At 40.8% G+C, this 20,749-nt stretch overlaps 1 protein-coding gene across 5 annotated transcripts in view; it reads right to left on the bottom strand.

The window, feature by feature from the left end:
* The window catches only part of PLEKHA7 (pleckstrin homology domain containing A7), a 240,477-nt gene that overhangs the window by 207,786 nt on the left and 11,942 nt on the right, over positions 1 to 20,749 (bottom strand). The window lies entirely within an intron of this gene.

The raw sequence follows: 20,749 nt of genomic DNA, 5'->3' as shown, positions 1-20,749 counted from the left end.
TATTATGCTATAAGAAATGATAAACAGGATGGTTTCAGAAAGACCTGAAACGACTTAGGCATGTACTAATGCATAGTGAAGTAAACAGAACCAGGCAGAACGCTGCATAGTAACAATAGAGTTTAAGGAAGAACTGTGAATGACTTAACCATTCTCAGAAATACAATGATCTCAAGAAAATCCCAAAAGATTAATGTTGAAGCATCCTCTCTGCTTCCAGAGAAAGAATTGATATTGATTGAATATAGACTGAAGCATGTTATTTTTTAGCTTTTCTTCAATTTTTCTTTTAATCAAATCTCCTTGTACAAAATGATTAATATGGAAATGTTTTGCATAATTGCACATGTATAACCTTTATTTGATTGCTTATAGTTTCGGAATAAGAGGAAGGGGAAAGAAGGGAGGAATAGAATTTGGAACTCAAAACTTTAAAGAAAAATTTTAAAGGCAACTTGAGTAAGCATTTGTTGAATGAATGATTGAATGAATAGACAAGATTTTGACACTGTCTGGAGGCAGCTCAAGAGAATCTTAGGCTAGAACCAGATATACAATCTCCTCCCCAAAGCCTGAGGGTACTAATGCTCTGAAACCCCCAGCTCTAAAAAAAGGATGATTTTTTTTTTAAAAAATCCATCAAATTAATTGTTCCAAATGGGAAATTTACAAGGCTTCCTATCGACTCCTGCCAAACCAAGGGTAGCGAATAATCTCTTTGGGGCCCTAATCTCCTGAGAAAGAATGTGTACACATTAATCCTTCTCAGGCCAGTTGTTCTCCCTGGGGAACAGGCCTGGGTCATTCCATGCTTCCCCCCAGGGCCTAACAATCTGAACCAGTAGGGAAAGAGAACTGAAGGACCCAACCCTGGTAAACAATTTCCCCTCAGAGACAGCCTTCCAGAACAAACCTGAGTCAGGAGAAAAAAGTGATGCCTGTGCCAACTCATAACTTAAAAGTGAGTTAATCTAATTTGGGAAGGAGAAATGGAGTAAGATGTATCCTCTAGGCTAGACTCTTGGAACAACCTAACTTTCCTATGAATAAAAGAGAGTTGAGTTTAAAATATCAAAATATTTTTTAATAAATTAAAAAAAAATATTTTACTAAAATTAAATTAAATTAAAATGTTATTTGGAGAGACTGTCATGTGATTTAGAAAGATGCCTCCTATGGTCATCTCATTCTATAAACCCCTAAAAGTCTACAATCTCTGTTTACCCTCTCTTTTCTATCAGAGTTCATCCTCATACTTTGATTTAAATTATTATGTCCCAAGAAAGTGGGTTGTAAACTTTGTTTTCCAATACATGTAAGACATCTGGGAAAATAATAATAATAATAACTAGCTTTTAGAAAGCATTTTCATATTCGCAATGTATTTTACAATTAGTATCTCATTTGATTTTCACAATAACTCTAAGAGGGAAGTGTCATTTTTCTGTTTTACAGATGTTAGTCAATGAGCATGTATTAAGCACCTTCTGTATGCCGAACTTGTACTAAGTACCATAGATACAAAGAAATAATAGAAATAGGTCTTATACTCTCCTGGGAAATCAACAAAACACTCACACATATCCATTTTTATGTAACACAATTTAGCAAAGATAAAAGGCAGTCCTTGCTCTAAAGGAGGTGACAGGGGCTGCTAGGTGGTGTAGTGGATAAAGCACTGGCCCTGGAGTCAGGAGTACCTGGGTTCAAATTCAGTCTCAGACACTTAATAATTACCTAGCTGTGTGGCCTTGGACAAGCCACTTAATCCCATTTGGCTTACAAAAAAAAAAATCTAAAAAAAAAAAACCTAAAGGAGGTGACAGTCAAATGAGGAAAGGCATGAGCAGGCAAATAGCTATCATGCACAAAAAAAGAGAGATGCAAGGTAAATTGGAGAGCACCAACCTAGGGGAGGCTTGACAAGTAGAAAAGACTGGAAAAAACTTCTCGTAGAAGGTTAAACTTTGTCTGGGGTTTGAGGGAAGTCAGGAGACAGAGGTGGTGAGGGAGAGAGCTCCAGACATGGGGGATGACCAGACGAAATGCCCCTAGTCTGGAGACAGAGGATCCTCTTTGAGGAAGACCACTATATCTCAAGCTAAAGCTGAGAAAGATCAACTGAATTTTCCACTCACCCTGCTAATAATAACTGTCAGAGGCAAAATTCAAACCAGATCTAGCTCCAACTTCAATCTATCAGCTAAGCTGCCTACTTGCCTCACCTTTCTCCCTACCCAAAGTCCAAAGCAGAGAGACACTCCTCCCTCCATCCCTGACACTCAAAGAAGTTTCCTAGAAGTTTACTGTAACCAAGGTCCACCTTCCTTAAACACACAAGAGCTCCCAGGTGTCACCTGATAGATTAACTTTTGATCCTTTCACACATACAATGCAGAAGAGATCAATTGGAGGGACTTAAGCAAAAAGCTTAGGCGATCTTCAGCAACACAAACAGAAGTGTCTACAACTGGAAGGAACTTTCCCTGGTAGGAAGGAGACAAGCTCCTTGAGGACAGGAGATGTGTTATTTTGGTTTCTGTGTCTTGAGTAGGGAAGAGACAAGTCGGCCTTAGGGAAATTGCTTTGGCAGCTAGTGAAGGAGAGATCAAGGTTGGAGAGAAACCAAGGATGCTATAACCCACAGCAGAGAGGATCAAAGTCTTAATAACAATAATATTAAAAATAACTGACATATTTTGCAATTTAAGTTTTGCAAAGTATTGTATATGCATTTCAAGAGGGGCAAGTGGATGGATACAGAGATGCCATGGAGGCAGAATGTATGAGGCTCGGCCATCATTTACTAAGGGGGAGGGAAGGGGGAGGATAAAAGAAAACCTAGGTCCTTGAAGAACTGAAAATAAGCAATAGCTCTAGGGAGGTCAATCCAGTACCCACACCCACACCCACACACCCTTGGAACCATAATTCAGTCAAGTTTGCAGAAAAGCCTGGTCAAAGGCCAAGGGAAGGAGGTAAGCCTGAGAAACTTGATCAAGCTTTCCCAAAAACATGCATGGTACTTCTGCTCACTCTTCATGGACTTAGACTCAAAATCTAGAATGCTTTTCAGGGTTCTACACTTTGAGGTTTTCCAGGTACATTTTTCACAGCCCCAAGAATTAGCTGCTGTGGATCAGCCAGTGGATAGAGCACTGGCCTTGGAGTCAGAAGGACCTGAGTTCAAATGGGCCTCAGACACTTAATAATTACCTAGCTGTGTGACCTTGGGCAAGTCACCTAATGCCATTGCCTTGCCAAAAAAAAAAAAAAGGAATTATCTGATGCAATTTTTGTTATTATTGCATTTTGCATATGAGATAACTGAATCTTTGAGAGGTTTAAGCAATTTGCCCATAGGTCCAAAGCTAGTAAATGTGTGAAGATAAAGCCCCGCAGCAGGGCTCTGTTTTCCCAAGTCCAACAAATTTTTCCCATGACCATCTTGCAGGATTTTATTGAGGAGATATCAACCTTGTACAAATAGTTATATATTCCAACATAGTCCTAAAGCTTCTATTTCTTCCTTCTTCCCTGGGCCTGAGAAAGTACTCCATAGTGCTTCAGTTCTTAGTAAATGGGAAAAAATACTTATCTGAGAGTCCAGAGACTTGGGTTCAAATCTTAGCTGTGACATTAACTTCCTGGTGATACTTGGAGAAATAACTTTTCTCTTTGCTGTTCAGTCTTTCAGATGTGTCCAGCTCTTTATAATCCCATTTGAGGTCTTCTTGGCAAAAATAGTAGAGTGGTTTGCTCTTTCCTTCTCCAGTTCATTTTACAGATGAGGAAACTAAGGCAAACAGTTAAATGACTTGCCTAGGTCCACACAGCTAGTAATGTCTGAGGCTGGGTTTTTAACACAGGAAGATGAATCTTTCTAACTCTAAATTGGGTATTTTATCTACTCCACCACCTACCTGCCACCTTTACCTTCGAGCCATTTTCCAGGAAATCCTAAACCAGGTTTGGGGACTACAAAGAAATTTTCTCTAAGTGCTCTCACTTTCTAGGCCATCGATTGTGAGACAATAAGTAAGCAATTATGGAGGAGTTCTACTATGTCCTCAGGTGGATGTTGGATCTTGGAAAGACAACAGGAGAGACAACATAATCCATCCTGAAGGAGCTCCCATTATGGTAGAAGAGACCAGACAAGCAGTCTATTTCCAAATACTAAGTTGTGTGACATAGACCACAGAGATCAAAAGGAGGGAGGGCAAATCACTGTGGGCTGAGTCCTCAGGAGAGCTTCCTAGAAGACCAGCTGGGCTAGAAAGGCTCAACAGGGTTTGACCTTGGGAAGGGAGGGAAGGAGGACAGAGATATTTCCATTATGAAGAACAGGTGAAAATCAAAGCCTGGAGGAGAAGAGGGGAGGAGGCTTTTCCTTCTCTCTTGAGGAGGAATTAAGGAGGGTCAGGTATGTCTTTGTGTATGCTTTCTGTTTTCCTGCTTGGTTCTAGAGACTGCTGAGGCTTTGAAGTGTTTAAAATGCAGCACCTTAATTTAGTCTTGAAACAAGCAGTCAGAGGAGGGGAAATTTTAATGGAGCTCAGGGGAGTCCAAGAGACAGGGCTCTGGGGGATCTTCCCATCAGCCCTTTCTCCCCAGCCCCATGATGATGCTGAGAGGCATCCTCTCTCTTCAGAAGCAGGGGCATTTCTCCAAGGGTTGTGGCCCAGACCTAGAGCCCACTAGCTCCATATTATTCTAGGACGTTCTACAGCATTATTTATTAAGGGTTTAACATCCTGGGCACTGAGAGAGATTCAAAGAGTAAACATGGCTTAGTCCCTACTCCACCAAGAGCACTCAGCTAGTAGAAGAGAGGAAAAAACCTAAGGGAGACAATTAAGTAATCTTGAGTAACTAGATGTTCAACATAAAGAAGGGGGCAGAGTTAAAGAGTGAGTAATGACACTACCTACAAAGAGACTGAAGCAATAATAATAATAATAATAATAATAATAATTTTTAAAAAGCAGGTTTGAGAAGGAGGTAAACTCCTTCTGGTCCCACTGAATTTGATAGTTAGATTACAATGCATAAAATTAAAACTGTTAAATTCTTGTGTTTTACAGAAGTTTGAAGAGGCTAGAGTCCTGGGCTGGGAATCAGAAACACTCCTATATTCATGAATTCAAATCTTGTTTCAGACACTTATGTGACCGTGGGCAAGTCACTTAGCAGTATTTGCCTCAGTTTCTTCATCTGTAAGAAAGAGAAGAAGGAAATGGCAAACCACTCCAGTATTTTTCCAAGAAAATCCCAAGGTCGGGAGTCATGATCAGCAGCAACAGAAGTTTGGAACAATCTGAAACAGTAGGATCCTAGAACATCAAAGCTGAAAAGGATCCCTCACTTTACAAATGAGGCAAGAAACAGACCCAAAAGGAGGTCAGACAGAGAATGAGACACCAAGCCTCCTGGTTCCTAGTTTTTTCTTTTTTTTATTTATTTAAGGCAATGGGGTTAAATGACTTGCCCAAGGTCACACAGCTAGGGGATTATTAAGTGTCTAAAGCCAATTTTGAACTCAGGTCCTCCTGACTCCTGGGCTGGTGCTCTATCCACTGCAGCACCTAGCTGCCCTGGCTCCTAGTTTTCTAATAGGAGACAGCTGGGAGACAATTAGAAAATCTGGGTTCAAATCCTGCCCACAAACTCACTAACTCTGTGAATTTGAGTAAGTCTTAGAAATTACCAGGACCCAAGTTTCCTAAACTGTTAAAGGAGGCGGTTGTATTACACAGCATCTCACTCATCTTGCCTTGGCTACTAAGTGGTACAGCAGATAAGCCCAGGGCTTGGAAAGGGGAAAACCTGAGTTCTGTGTCTAGCCTCAGACACTTAAATAGCTTTCTAACCCTGCTTGCCTCTGTTTCCTCAAATGTAAAATGAGAAAAATAACAGCCCCTACCACCACAGGATATACTATTCATAAATAGTAATTAATAAATATTAATTCCCCTCACATCTTCCACTTATGAGATTTCTACTATAATACACTGTCTCCGCTTTTCAAATTACAAAAATCAGAGACAGAAATAACATTGGAAGCATAGAGATGAATAACAAAAAAGCTCCCCAGATGAGGCAAGCTATGGCTCCCCAATTCTCTAGCTGAAAAAGGGACTTCTACTTCTTCCAGGATGACCCTAACCCAGTGATATAGAAACCCAACCCAACCAAGGCCTGGGTGGCACCCCCACTTTCCCATTCTCAAATGGATGGGATTTACAAATGCTCCACAGTATTGTCCTCAACCCCAGCCAGTTTTGTCCATGAATGGTCTCAGTCACTTCTATATGAATCAGAACTTGCTTCAATTCCCTCCTCACCTAAAGCAATGTTGGGAAAAGAGATAGTTTCCAATCAATCAATAATGTACTGGCCACTCTTATGTATTTTTGAAGCCAAGTCCAGTCAGATCAGGCCTACAAAGATGGGTATATCCTGTGTATATATTCAGGGCAGAGGATTTATGCTTTTGGGACTCCAGGACAAAATGATCTCTTAAAGAAGACAATAGAAAACAAACCCCTTCCTAAATAGAGAAAATCACAAAGTCTGCATGTGTCTATACCATGCCTCACTCATCTCTTCATGATGTTCAGATACAGAGAAAGGTTTTTTGGAGGGGCATCTCTCAAGCCCCAACCAAGAGCTACCTTCCTCACAGTGCTCTCCTATCTAAGGGCCAAGAGAGCCCCAGGCAGAATTCAGTCCCATGCCTCCCATCTACCTCTCCTCCAGGCCACCTCGGAGGGCCCAAGGAGCAGAACCCAAAGTCACAGAGTCAGACAAAAAAAAAGTTACTCTTCACTTCTTCCCACCCCTATCTCACCAGAGCCTAAGCCACAAGACAGCAAGTAAGAGAACACAGGTTCCCTAATTTTAGGCTTCTCTTACCCAGACATACCCCTAGGTAGAAGCTTTGTAAGCACTGAAAAGCCTATTTGACAAGGAAAAATCTGCCAGTTTGGAAGACTCTCTGGCAGTCATATCTCTGCCATCCTGCCCCAGGCAAAGGCCATCACTGGGTCTTAGGATTGGAAGAAATGTTTTTTGTTAATGTGTAGGTGAAGGGGAAGCAGGGACCATTTACCTCCCACAGACCAGCCTGACAGGTACCAGGGATGCTTAACAAGCATTGCTGTCCAGCTTCCTATCCTCTACCTATGCCAAGAGCAGCCTGAAAAACCTTTTCACTTAGAGAAATGACTTTGTAATGGCACATAGAAGGCCCCAAATAAATATTGATTGATTGACAGATTGAGTGATAGTAACTTCTTAATAATGAGAAAAGGACTTTTTCTTTTTTTTTTTTAAACAGTCAATTCTGCTAGCCTTGGGATTCAGTTTCTCATCTATTATGTTCCTTAGCTGAAACCAAGACAAAAGAGACCAGGAAACTAAAAAGTGTTTATAGTCTAGGCTCTATATAAATTGGCTTCATTTTTACATTCTGGGTCCCAGGCTCCACTGGGGTCATCCATGTCCTGTGATGACCTGAGACAGCCAGATAGAGAATACTTTCATATTGCTGCCTGTGTTCTCAGACTAAGATCTGAAAGAAGGTATGGGACACAGGCAGTGATGTAACAACAGCTGTCCTAGACAAACAGATGTTGTTATAGCTTCTACTTACAGACTATCTGCATTAGGAAGTTAATATTCATAAGCATCTACAAAGTCTCTGCATTAAAACACCCACAGCAATTCATCTGCATCCAGTGTCTAAGAGGTGACTAAGAGAAATTGGGGGAATAAAGGGAAAAGAAGGCAGCAGGCACTCGATAAATTTACTGCCTTCTTCCCCTTCTGATTTATTATCTGTTATCTCTTCTCAGCTGTGAGGGGAAGGTAAGGGGGGGGAGGGCAGGGCTGCCACCTAGGCCAAGGCAGCACTAAAAGGGAGGGACAAGTGAGTGGATGATACACAGAAGCCAACTGGTTGTCAAGGTCCTGGGAAGGGAGGGAGGTGGCTGGAGAGGAACTGGGGAGAGGTTTGAACTTTGGAAGGGGGTTAAGTTTTAAGTAGGACACCCCGATGGATGTCATTATCTCCATCCCTTTCTATTTTTAAGCCAGGAGCACTGCCAGCCTCCGGTATGAGTTACGAGATTCCTTATCGTGATATGGTGAAACATCACTGGCCATCAGTCCTTTCTCTACATCTGCTCCCAGAACAGGTAGCGTTGGGCCAGGTCCCCCCCCCCCCCGCCCCCCGCCCCAGGCTCCAACCTACTTTCTCTGGGCAAGCCCCTGGAGACACTCATCCTGAGCTGGGGGTCACTCATATGTTCACTCCAATCTTCAGTTTGGGCTTTTCTTACCACAATGATGATGTCACCTAACCACCAATGCCCCCTTCACACCCTCAACCCCAAAGCCCCCCGTTCAGGTTGGTCTCACTGCTTAGAATGGCTTCCTGGAGGCCTCCTACAAGACCTATCCACAATTAAAAGTCCTCTTCCAAAGAAACTTCCATGACTCACGAGGGAAGACTTCATAGGGAATACTGTTCTTTGTAAAGCACAGGGAGGGGGCATGGAATGAAACCTCCCTGTTACCTCCCCCCCAAAAAAAGTCTGGGCTTCAGTTCATCTATTAAAAAAGAGGAGGTTGAATCTGATGGCCTCTAAAAGCCTTTCAAGATCTCAAACTATGATGCTAACAGGATCCTAAAGCGCTAACTTCTAGCAAACAAATTACTGGTTAAAATAACTTCAAATATTCAGTTGCGGACAAGGTCCCTTAGTCCAAAGAATGATTAACTTCTCCCCCCTCCCTTCTCTTTTCTTTTTAAAGTTGTAGCTGACATGGGCTTTTCTCAGTACCCTTCTGATCTCCAAAGTTTCAGCACTTTGTCCCCAAGCCTGGGCAAGCCCAGCCCCCCACATGGAAGGAACACACACACACACAAACACACACAAACAGAAACACGATGGTTTGTTGACTAGCTATTACCAACTCTTTTTTTTTTTAAATCCCCCTCCTGTGGGCCCCACTTGCTAGCCAAACACATTCTGGGACTGTGGCTGAAAAGGTTTTTTTTCCCTCTCCCCCAGGGTACCACTGTACCCATAGTCAACCATGCTACTTCAGAATGATTCCATCCCAAAGCTCCTGGGGCAGAAGAAGTGAGGTCACTAAAAATGGAGCAAACCTCTCCAGGGGCCATTTCACTCACCACCTTCTCCCCTCACCCCCTCCAGTGATCCAGATGTGAGACAGTGAAGGTGGATCAGGTCCAATAAAGGGCAGCTAACAGCTGGAATTCTTTATCTAGAAACCCTTCCCTCTCAGTAAAGAACCACACCCAAAAGGCTCCAGCCTCACCCACTATAGTCTCTGCCCTACCCTCCATGGGGGCAGAGTCCCCTCTTCTCTAGGTTCAGGGATCCCACCCACAAAAGTTGCCATCAATTTCTCTGGGTTTTTGTTAGTTTTTTTTTTTTCTGAGACTGAAGAAGGGCAGCCTTTTTGGCTGCCTCAGAGAAATCCCAAAGATATGGATGGCCCAGACTGTGTGAGGTATCCCAGAAGGGGACAGTCTCTGAACCCACATAGGTTTTTCCCTAATTTTTTATGATCATGAATTAGAAAGGAAATGTGAGACATCTAATCCAATTTTACTTGTGTTCTCTCTACAACACATTCCCAAAGCTGCCATCCAAACCTTGAACAAATAAAAAAAAAAATTTAGGAAGAGCCCAATGTATGTTTGGCATTATGCTAATCATTGGGAAAGACAAATATAAAAATGAATAAGTCCCTGCCCTCAAGAAGCTTGCATTCTAGCAGCAGAGACAATATAAGACAGGGAAACAATAGCCGGAGCAAGTAGTTTGGGGAGAGCCATTGTGAATGGAATCATTGGGGACCCTCTTCCAGTAGCCTTCCATTAAAATCCTCCAATCAGAAGGAATTTTCTATTTCCAGAGGCAACTCATTCCACTTTGGCATAATCCACATATTAATTCTTGAGTGAATATACACACTTACACACTCATATAAAACATAATATATATATGTATATATATATATATATATATATATATGAAAACAACATTCACATACTGGAACATTCTATAAGCACTATTTCTTAAAGGCTTACTATGGGAGACAGAGATAGATGCACACACACACATACACACACACACACACACACACACACACACACACACACACACACATACATTTATAGCTTTTCTGCTTTTCTCTTTCCTTACCGGGATGACTCTTTTTCTATTCCTTGTGGTTTACTGCCTAGTTAAGAATGGGAAAAACTGCTCCCAAATAACCCCACCCATTCACTCTGTTTGTTATCTGACCAGAGAAAATCCCTAGATACCGAGAGGAGGTCAAATCAAGAAGCATTCATTAACTATAAAGAAAGGCTCTCAAGGGGTCTCCAGTCTAATAAGGAAGACATGCCCACAACTATGTAAAAATAAAATATAGACAGGGTAAATCTGAAATAATCTCACAGGGGAAAAAAACAAAACCCAGAGCTAACCAGTTCTCTCCACAATCTCAAATCCTGAGCATCACATGAAGGGTAGAGGGAAGGAGAATGTCCCAGGTCATGTACAATGGGGAAAAAAGAGGGGAGGCAGCTGGCATAAGGAACCAAGAGCTCCAACAGAGTGGGTCCTCTCAGTTACCAAGGCATACTGGCACCAATTTCAGTAACAGTCCCCAGACTTCCAAGGCAGCAGCTCTTATAGGATGGAGGCTGCAGGTCTGCCCAGAACCTGAGAGCAAGAGCTCCCACAGTCCATGGCAACAGTCTATTACCTCACAACCATAAAGCCCAAGTCTTCCCAATTTTGGGAAAAAATCTCTCCCAAGAACCTCACACATGCATACTCCCTCACCAAACACTCTGGGTTGAATAATTTATTAGTCACCAAATATTTTTTTAAAGGGCTTACTCTGCCTCAGGCACTATGCTAAACCCTGGGGGAGAAAAAAGAAAGATAAATGTTCCTTTCCCTGTCCTCAAGGAACTCACATTCTTATTGGCAATACAAGACATACAGAATGAGTAGGTAGTAACCTTAGAGGAAAAACTAACAATTCCAGGCAGAGCCATAGGAAATGAGCATAGAAGAAAGTCCAAGATTCTAAGATGGAAATGTAAATAGGGATTGCATTTCATCCTAAGACATGGAGGTAGTAGATGGAACCTCATATGTGAAGAAGAGCAAACTGAGCAGTAGGCTGGATGATCCAGGCTGGAAGGGAGATTGGAAGGGTAGGAAGGATTGTAAAAAACTCTAAAAGCCAAATGGAGGAGTTGGTCGAGGTAATAGGCTGCCATTTGATGTTTACTGAGTAGAGACTGACATGGTTAAGCCATCACTTTAGGAAAACCATTTTGGTAGCTAGATGGAAAATGTATTTATAATGAGTTAAGACAATAGGCAGGAGGATTAGTTGTGGAATTTAAGGGACTAAGGCAAGTAATCCCATATGGGAGGTAATGTAAGTCCACAAGTGGATGGATGGATGGATGGATGGATGGATGGATGGATGGATGGCCTAGTGAAGGTAGAGAAGAGGATATATGAGAGATGTGTTGTGGAGAAAAATTACAAGACTGACAATAGATTGGCCAAAGGGATAAGTATAAATGAGTTAAAAATGACAACAAGGCTGTGAAACTGGGAGACTGAAGAGATTCCCTTTGAGAACAGGGAAGATTTGTATGAATTGACAAAAAAATGAAGGCAGCAGAACCAGAGAACAATTTGGCACTCTGATCAACACAACCATCCCCAATTCCAGAGAATTCCTGATGAAACAAGCTGCTCATTCTCTAGATGGAGAAGTGATTTCTTTAGAATAAAGACTGAAGCATATCTGAGAAGGGAGTGGGGAATAGCTAATTCAAGAGTTTGTTTGGCTTAACTATGCATTTTTGCAATGGATTTTGTTTTTTTGGCTTTCTCAATGGGTGGAGAAAAGGGAGGAGAGGAAGAGGACTCAGAACTGAGGGCAAAATGGAGTAGAATTTTGTTTTATAGAGTAATCAGGAATTTCAGAAATAGATTTGAGGGAAAGTGTAGCAATTTATACTCATTTTTCTTATCAGAAATATGTTCCGTCTCCTTGGAGCTTCCACTCAACCAGGAAGAAACACTACATAGACAAATACATCAATACAAGATGGATCCAAAATGAACACAAAGTAACTCAGGGAAGGGGAGAATACATACCTCTGGTTAGGTCCTGAAAGGTCTTTTGTAAGAGGTGACCCCAATGCTGAGTTTGGAAGAAGTAGAGGTGAGGAAGGGGTGGTATGGGAGAAGCCTCAGCAGAGCCCTGGGATCAAGAGATCAGCCTGAGGGTCACTATTCTGAAGGGGAGATGAGGGAGATTATATGTACATTACTGTGGTAAAGCTTAAGATTTTTTTTATCAGCATCAATAAAAATGCATTTTTGCTTGAGAAGGGGAAGCAAAAGAAGCCTCACCAGGAGACAAAAGGCAATAAACTGGCAGAAAGGCCAAGGCAAGACCTGGGAGATTGGCACCAAAGGCAAATGTACAGATAAACCGTTTCTTGACAACATTGACATAAAGGGTCCTAGACCTCAGAAACTTTCTTGTCTAATCCCTCCATTGCCTAGATGAGGAAAACGGGGCTTAAGGAGATTAAATGAATTGCAAGTGGTCACACAGGTAGTAAACTCCAGAGGTGAGAGTTGAAGACTCATCTCCCTCCATGGCCTGTGACTTCAAAGTGCTGATGGAGAAACGTACCACCCTCCCTCAGCAGAGAGACGTGATGGACTACCAGTGATAGCAAGTCACACATTTTCAGACTTGGCTAATATGCTATGTTTTGCTTAACTATACCAATTTGTTACAAGGGTAAGAGATTTCCAAGGTATAAATCTTCATCCTGAAAACTGAACAATTTAGTGTTTCAGAATCAGGTGGAGATGGCTCTAGCACTACTCTGCAATCCACCCTTCCCCCCCATATATAAAATATAAAAAGACAGAAAGAATGAAAGGGAGAGGGAGAGAGTAAGGAAAGGGGAGAGAGGGAAAGAGAAGAGAGGAAGAGGGAGGGGGAGAGAGAGAGAGAGAGAGAGAGAGAGAGAGAGAGAGAGAGAGAGAGAGAGAGAAAGGGTGGGGGGGAGGGAAGGAGAAGGAGAGGGAAAGAGAAAAGAGAGAAGAGTGAGGGAGACAGAAATGGAGAGAGGATGAAGGGAGGGAAGGAAGGAAGGACGGGGAAAGAGGGATGATGAGGGGAGAGAGAAGTAAGGAGGGGGGAGGGAAGATAATAGGGAGGGGAAAAGGAAGGAAGGGGAGGGAGAGAGAAAGAGAGATGTGATAAAAGATGGACACTAAAAGCACTGGCTCTCTTGTTTGGGTATAAATCATGCTCTCCTCCATGTACCCTGGGACAGCACCCTATCTCTTGATCCCAGGTCTCTGCTGAGGCTTCTCCCAAATCATCCCTTCCTTACCTCTATGTCTCCTTCCAAATTCAGCATTGGGGTCACCTCCCACAAGAGATCTTTCAGGACCCAAAGGTATGTGTTCTCCCCTTCCTTGACTTACTTTGTGTTCATTTTGGATCCATCTTGAATTGATTTATCTGCCCATACATTATTTCCTCCTGGTTGAATAGAAACTCCCAGGAGGCAGGACATATTTCATTTTTTTTTATTCTTCAGACACTTCGAATAAACCCTCAATAAATTGTTGAACTGAATTATTGAGTGGAATAGTCTCAGTTTCAATTTAATTTCTATCTGTTCTCAGTACAGGAAACAAGAAATCCTTATTTTTCTAAAGAGATTTAATCATCACCTCCATGTTCATAAACTATTCAGTGCCAAATATGTAAACACTTCCACATATTTCAGGTAAGGTGGGTTTGTAACACACTCTGAGCAAAGCCTAAAAGTAGAGAAACAGGAGGCACGGCCTGCCCTACCCCCTCCTCCATACACCCACACAGGGAATGAAAAATATATCAATGCAAAGCATCAGGAAATTATGCCAGTTTTCTTCATTCAATTTAGAAATTCACTAAAGGGTATAAAGATGAGAAATGTTTCCTTTCCTATTATGTGGCTACCTTAAAAAAAAAATCTCCAAGTTAGAACATGTCCTTTAAAAAAATTCTAAGAAACAATTCTACAGGAGGGAAAGGACATTTTTTACTCCTCCTTCCCTGCCCCCCATGGATCTCTCAAATTTATGTCATCCCTGGGGGTTGTTCAGCTAGAAAGATTAGGTGTGTTTTCTTTGGCCCCAGAGGGCAGCACTAAACATGGGAGATGAAACTATGCAAGTTACGGGGGGGGGGGGGGGGGGGGGGCAGATTTCAGGTTAATATTAAAAAAAACACCTTATTAACAATAAACATTGTCCAATAGTGGCCTTGGATGACCTTGGGGATGGAGGAAGGAAGGTCATGAATTCCCTTATTACTAAAAATCTTTAGGGAAAGACTGATACCTTATATCCCTTTCATCTCTATTAATAATCTTTGAAATATCTCTCCCCATTCAAAAGGTAATCAAGCAATATACCCTTTGATCCAGCAATATCACACTAGTTCTGTATGCCAAAGAGATTATAAAAAGGGGAAAGGACCTATATGTACAAAAATAATTGTAGCAGTTCTTTCTGTAGTGGCAAAGAATTGGAAATTGAGGGGATGCCCATCACTTGGGGAACAGCTGAACAAATTATGATATATGAATGTGATGGAATTCTATTGTTCTATAAGAAATCATGAGCTGCCAGACTTTAGAGAAGCCTGGAAAGATTTGCATGAATTGATGCTGAGTGAAGTGAGTAGAACCAAGAGAACATTGTACACATTAAAACTACAACATTGTAAGATGATCACCTATGATGGATGAAGCTCCTCTCAGCAGTTCACAGCTCAAGGACAACCCCAAGAGACCTGTTAAGGAAAATGTCATCCACATCCAAAGAACAAACTATAGATTCTGAATATGGAGCAAAACAAACCATGTTCACTTTTTAAAACTTCTTTTACATTTTTTTCTTTCTCATTTTTCCCTTTGGTTCTAGTTCTTTCACAGCTTGACTAAGTGGAAAATATTACATATACAATCTATATTAAATTGTGTGTTGCCATGGGGAGGGAAATAGGAAGGGAGGGTGATGGAAAACTATAGAATTCAAAAGCTTGCAAAAGGATGAATGCTAAAAACTATCTTTTGCACATAACTGGAAAATACATATACATACAACAAAATAAATGGGGGGGGGGAATATCTCCCTTCTTCTCACCTGTATTCATTCTCTTCTTTTCAATTATACTATTAACCTAGTGACTCTCACTACCTCCACCTGGGCTTTTTTTTTTTAAGTTTTTGCAAGGCAGTGGGGTTGAGTGGCTTGCCCAGGGCCACACAGCTAGGTAATTATTAAGTGTCTGAGACCAGATTTGAACCCAGGTACTCCTAACTCCAGGGCCGGTATCCACTGTGCCACTTAGCTGCCCCTCCACCTGGGCTTCTGCAATAGCTTGCTGGGGGTGTCTTCCTGCCTCAATCCTCTCCCAACTCCATTCCTAATCTTCCTAAAGTAGATCTTTTTAAAGCCCAGGTCTATCTTTATCAGCCCTCATTTTCAATCAATTCCAACAACTTCCTTTTATTTCTAGGATCAAATATTTTAAATTCTCTATTTGGTTTTGAAAGTCCTACAAAACCTGGACCCCTTCTACCTTTCCAGTCTTCTTAACATCTCATTCCTCACCACTTACTCTAAGATAAGTCACACCATCTAGAGACCCCATGCATTTTCCCTAGCTGTTCTCCATACCTGCAATTTTCTCCCTTGTTTCTATGGATTCCTTCAAATCCCAGCTAAAATTCTGCCTCCTCTAGAAGTTTTCTTAAGGCCCTCCCTCTAACTGCAAATATCCCATAATGTCTCAGTTAATTATTTCCAATTTGTTCAGTATGTTTGTATATCTCTACCATTAAGGCTGAGAGTTTGGGGGCAGCTAATACTGAAGTCAGGAGGATCTGAGTTCAAATTCAACCCCAGACATTTGATACTAGCTGTATAATCTTGAGCAACATTTAATCCCATTGCCTTGCTAAACAAAACAAAAGACTGAGAGTTCCTGGAACTGGTTTTTGACTTTCTCTCTCTATCCCCACAATTGGTACATAGAAGACACTTAATAAATGCTTCATGACTTGACTGGCTGTCAAGCAAAAAACAATCAAAAATAAAAATTTGAAGACCCATTTTTAGTCAATTGGTTATCCAAGGGCATTATACAATCTTTCTCTATAATAAAAATTAAGAGGTTTTGGCTGCATTTTTGCTCTTTGGATAAAGAGGCATTAGCCAAATCATAATCTAATGGACAGTAATCTCTTTTCAGAGAGTCAGGGCAATGTAGCAGAAGGAACCCAAAATTTAAGAGTCTAGATTTGACTCTGCTACATAATGATAAACAATTGAATACTTTAAGGTAAGTCTAAGGAAAGAACGGTAAAAATTGTCAATGCAGCTTGTGGCAAGACCTTCCCTGGGTGTCACCACTGGCCAGAAGAACCAGCTGAAGTGAGGGGAAACTGATGGCATAAAAACTCCCATGGGACCATTAAGAGGAGCTAAAGAATGGAACTTAGAGGAACACAGATTTAGAGCTGGGGGAGATCCCCAGAGGCCATCTCTTTGGAGTCCACCATGACCCCTACTCCACCTATGTGAAAGCAGACACTCACATTGCCCAAAGACACACAAGGGCCAAGCAGCAGTCAAAATTCAAACCCAGGTTTTCTGATTTTCAACCAATCTCCTTTTCTTCTATAATACAATGACCCCCTTATAGGAATTTGGATCAGTTGAAGGTCTGGAGTTAGAGGACATTGGTTCAAATTCCCCTTCTGCTAGTTAATTCCTTCCCATTTGATTTAGGGAAATCATTTACATTCCCTGAGACCTCTGGTTCCTCAAATATAAAATGAGGGAGCTGGCCTATGAAGTCCCTTTTATATCCAAGGCAATGAGGTAGCAAAGAAGTGTAGAATAGGAAAGATCTAAGTTCAAATCCTGCTTCAGATACTTTGGATGATAGTGGCCCTTAGTGGCCCTAGGTTCTCTTACCCATTTTCTTTAACACCTCAGAACTCTGCTAGTTCCTTTCTAGGGATGATCCAAGCCTAAATCATTTCTTCTAGGAGGCTTCAGTTTAGAAACTTCTAAGGTGATTAAAGTAAAGACTGCAGAACCAGACAGCCAGCACTAAGAAGATCAGAACAATGGGGCTAGGGGGTTACAAACTCCATGAATTTAGTGTGGCAACATAACTAAGATGGAAATGTGTTAAACATGATTGTACATATATAACCCATGATAGATTATTCACTGTCATGAGGAAGGAGCTAGGAAGGGAAGGTGGTAGAAAAATGTGGAACTCAAATTCTTACAAAAAAATCAAAGTTGAAAATTATCATAACATATAACTGGAAAAAATTTTAATTTAATTTTAAAAGATAGGTGGGTCATTTAGTGGGCCAAATTTATTGCTTCTAAGTATTCCAAGCAATGGAGCAAGTAGGATGTAAAATTCATCTCTAATTATAGGCTTATTTATAGAAAGTTGAAGGACTTTAGAGTTTATGACTCTTGCAATAAGGTTTCCATGCTCTTCCCTCACCAACATTCTGTGAAGTGGAGAATAAATAAATAAGGTAACATTCACATAGTGCGTGCTATGTTGCCAGGCACTATGCCAAGCATTTTACAATTATTATCTGGTTTGATTCTCACAGTAACCTTGTGAGATGAGTGCTGTTAATATTATTATCTCTATTTTACAGATGAAAAAAACTGAGGCAAACAGAGAGGAAGGGAATTGTACAGGGTCACTCAGCTAGGAAGTGTCTAGGGCCAGAACTGAACTCAGTTCTTTCTGTCTACAGGCCTGGCATGCTATTCACTATGGCATCTAGTTGCCTTAGAGAATATAGATATTATTAGTTCCATTCCACTGATAATGAATCTGAGTACCAAAGCAGTCATACAATTTGCCCAAAGTTATCACCCAAGTAAGGGGGTTAAATTAATCTGATTCCAAGAGCCTGAGGCCCCTTCCCACTAAAGGACATTCTTTTTATTGATGGGGATCACCAACTGTAGCTTAGAGATTTAAAGAATTTCCTGGGGGCACTGAGATTGAGTCTTGCCCATAATCACAGAACTCCTATATACCAAAAGGCAGAAGTTCCTGACTCCAAGGCCCTCTGTCCATTGGGCCACATGGCCTCTCTATTTATAAGTTCTTTTCAAAAAATAAAAAATTATTTTGGATTTTAAGACTTTAACCTTCACTATTAGAATGCTGGTGTTCTTCCTATTCTCTCCAAAAGCAGTTGATAGTAGTTTCAAGCAGAGGAGGACAAAGGGCAGGAGTCATCATCCTCTTTCATTTGCAGTTTGCAGAAAAGGTCAATTAACCAATCCTTGAGGTATTCTCCCATAGATCATCTAGAGTAGGATAGACTTTTCTAGTATTATAATTCCCTCAGGGAAAGGGACTCTTTTTAATCAGCACTTACAGAACAGTCTAGCAGTTAGGTGGCTCAGGGATAGAGGGTTGGACTTGGAGTTCGGAAGACTCCAGTTCAAATTTGACTTCAGACACTTAGTAGCTTTATGACCCTGGATAATTCATTTAACCACTGTTTACTTAACCCACTCTAATATCTTTATCAAGAAAATCCCGTGGACAGTATTAGCATGGTCCACAAGGTCATATAAACTCAGACAGAACTAAACAACTGAAGAACAAATAGAACACCTAGATGGGAAGAGAACTTCAATTTTGTAATGATCCCAAATTATAAGGAACTCCAGGGTTCATTCACACAATACAAGAAGGATTTATTGTAGAAGAAAGAGTGTGGAATCAAAAGACCTGGGTCCTAATTTTGACTGCCAAAAACAAGCTAGGGACTCTTGAGCTAATTGTTTAACCCCTCAATTTCCTCATTTGTTAAAAGGGGATTAAAAATACCTACTCTGCCTACCTCAGAGAGCCATTTCAAGGAACTTATAAAATAGTGGATATGCAAATACAAAATGATCTTATAATAGGTCCTTGATTTAGGGACCTAGTCACCTATGCCCCTAGAAACAATCAAATTTTCCAGGAAAAAAAATTAGACTGTTCCTTTGACATGAAGTACAAAGAGAGCTCTCCACTAGAATTCTGGTACTGTACTTATCTTTGTTCTAGGTAGAGGCAGAGACAGGTTAAAAAAGTACAGAGTTGGAAGAGACCTCAGAGGTCAATTGGATCTAACCCTACCTGAACAGGACCAACTTCACTGATAAGTGGTCATCCAGTTTCTAACTTTCCTGATACAGCCCATTCCATTTTTGGACAACCTTAGTTACAATAAAACTACCCACTGTTATTAGTTCTGACTTCAGGGACCAAACAAGTCTAATCTTCCCTATGAAACCCTCCAAATACTCTGTTTTTGCCTTTACTTCCCCTAATGAATCATCTTCCCAAGCTGAAACAGCCCCAGTTTCTTCAACCAACCCTCCTTCCACATCCTCTTCACTTCAATCCTCCTTCTCAAACCAAACTGACTGCTTTACTCTATTACATATAAATCACATTATATATCAATGTCCCTCCTAAAATGTGTTAAACAAATAAAAACACAATGCTCCATAGAGGAAGTGACAACAGCAGAAGATAACAGGACTGGACACTATGCCTCAGTTAATGAAGTCTAAAATTATGTTCCTAGTTTTTGGCTGCCATATTAGATCAAGCCATGAAAATTTCTCATCTGTTTCATATTGACTGTTATCTTACCATACCGCCCTCACTCATTATTCATGTGACTGATTTTTTTTAAATGTTTGATTAGAAACTTGGCATAGAACACCTGTACTAACAATTGAACTTGCTAAATAGCTTTAATTTAATTTCAACACATGAAACATCATAACATTATTTCAACTGCTTCATCTAAGCAACATATAGAGGGTATTGTGTTTGCTCATTCTCATTGACTTTCTGGTACATTCTTGTAGTTAGAATTTACTCCATTTTTGCAGATCTAGGTAACTGAGTTTTTTAAAACTAAAGTGTGGAACTTTAACATTTATTTCAATTAGTGCATTATTTCTATTTCATCTCGGTAATATAATGCTGCCTATTTATCTACATCATAAATCCTTCCATTGTCCATTGTTCAACTGGTAATCTTGATGCTCCTGAGTTCATGCTCTATACAGTCTATATTTTATAGTCTTAGAGAATATTGGCTTCAAAAATAATGGTTTTGGCAGCAAAAAGCTTCCTAATCACTGAAAGTGTTATACAATATACCAAATGGAATCTGGATGGCTCCCCTCTTCCAATATGGTTCTGGATCGAGCTCATCACATACCTGCAAGACCTCTCTGAGATGTATGCATTGAAAGAATAACCTGAAATTACCTGTACTCTCTTTTCCTTGGTAGAAAATTCAGAAGCAAAATTAGCTTCCTTTTCCATTTTCCACTGACAAAGTCATTCTGGAACAGCAAAGTAGGGTAGTAGATAGAGCATGCATTTTGGAGTCAGGAAGACCTGAGTTTAAATCTTACTAACTGTGTGACCCTGGGCAAGTCATTTAATCCTGATTACTCAAAAACAAACACCCCAATATCATTCCATTGAATCTGAGCCATAGTCCTGTCCCTTT

The sequence above is a fragment of the Macrotis lagotis genome, chromosome 3 (genome assembly GCF_037893015.1).
Source record: "Macrotis lagotis isolate mMagLag1 chromosome 3, bilby.v1.9.chrom.fasta, whole genome shotgun sequence".
Lineage (NCBI taxonomy): Eukaryota > Metazoa > Chordata > Mammalia > Peramelemorphia > Peramelidae > Macrotis > Macrotis lagotis.
This window is presented reverse-complemented; position numbering and strand designations above follow the sequence as displayed.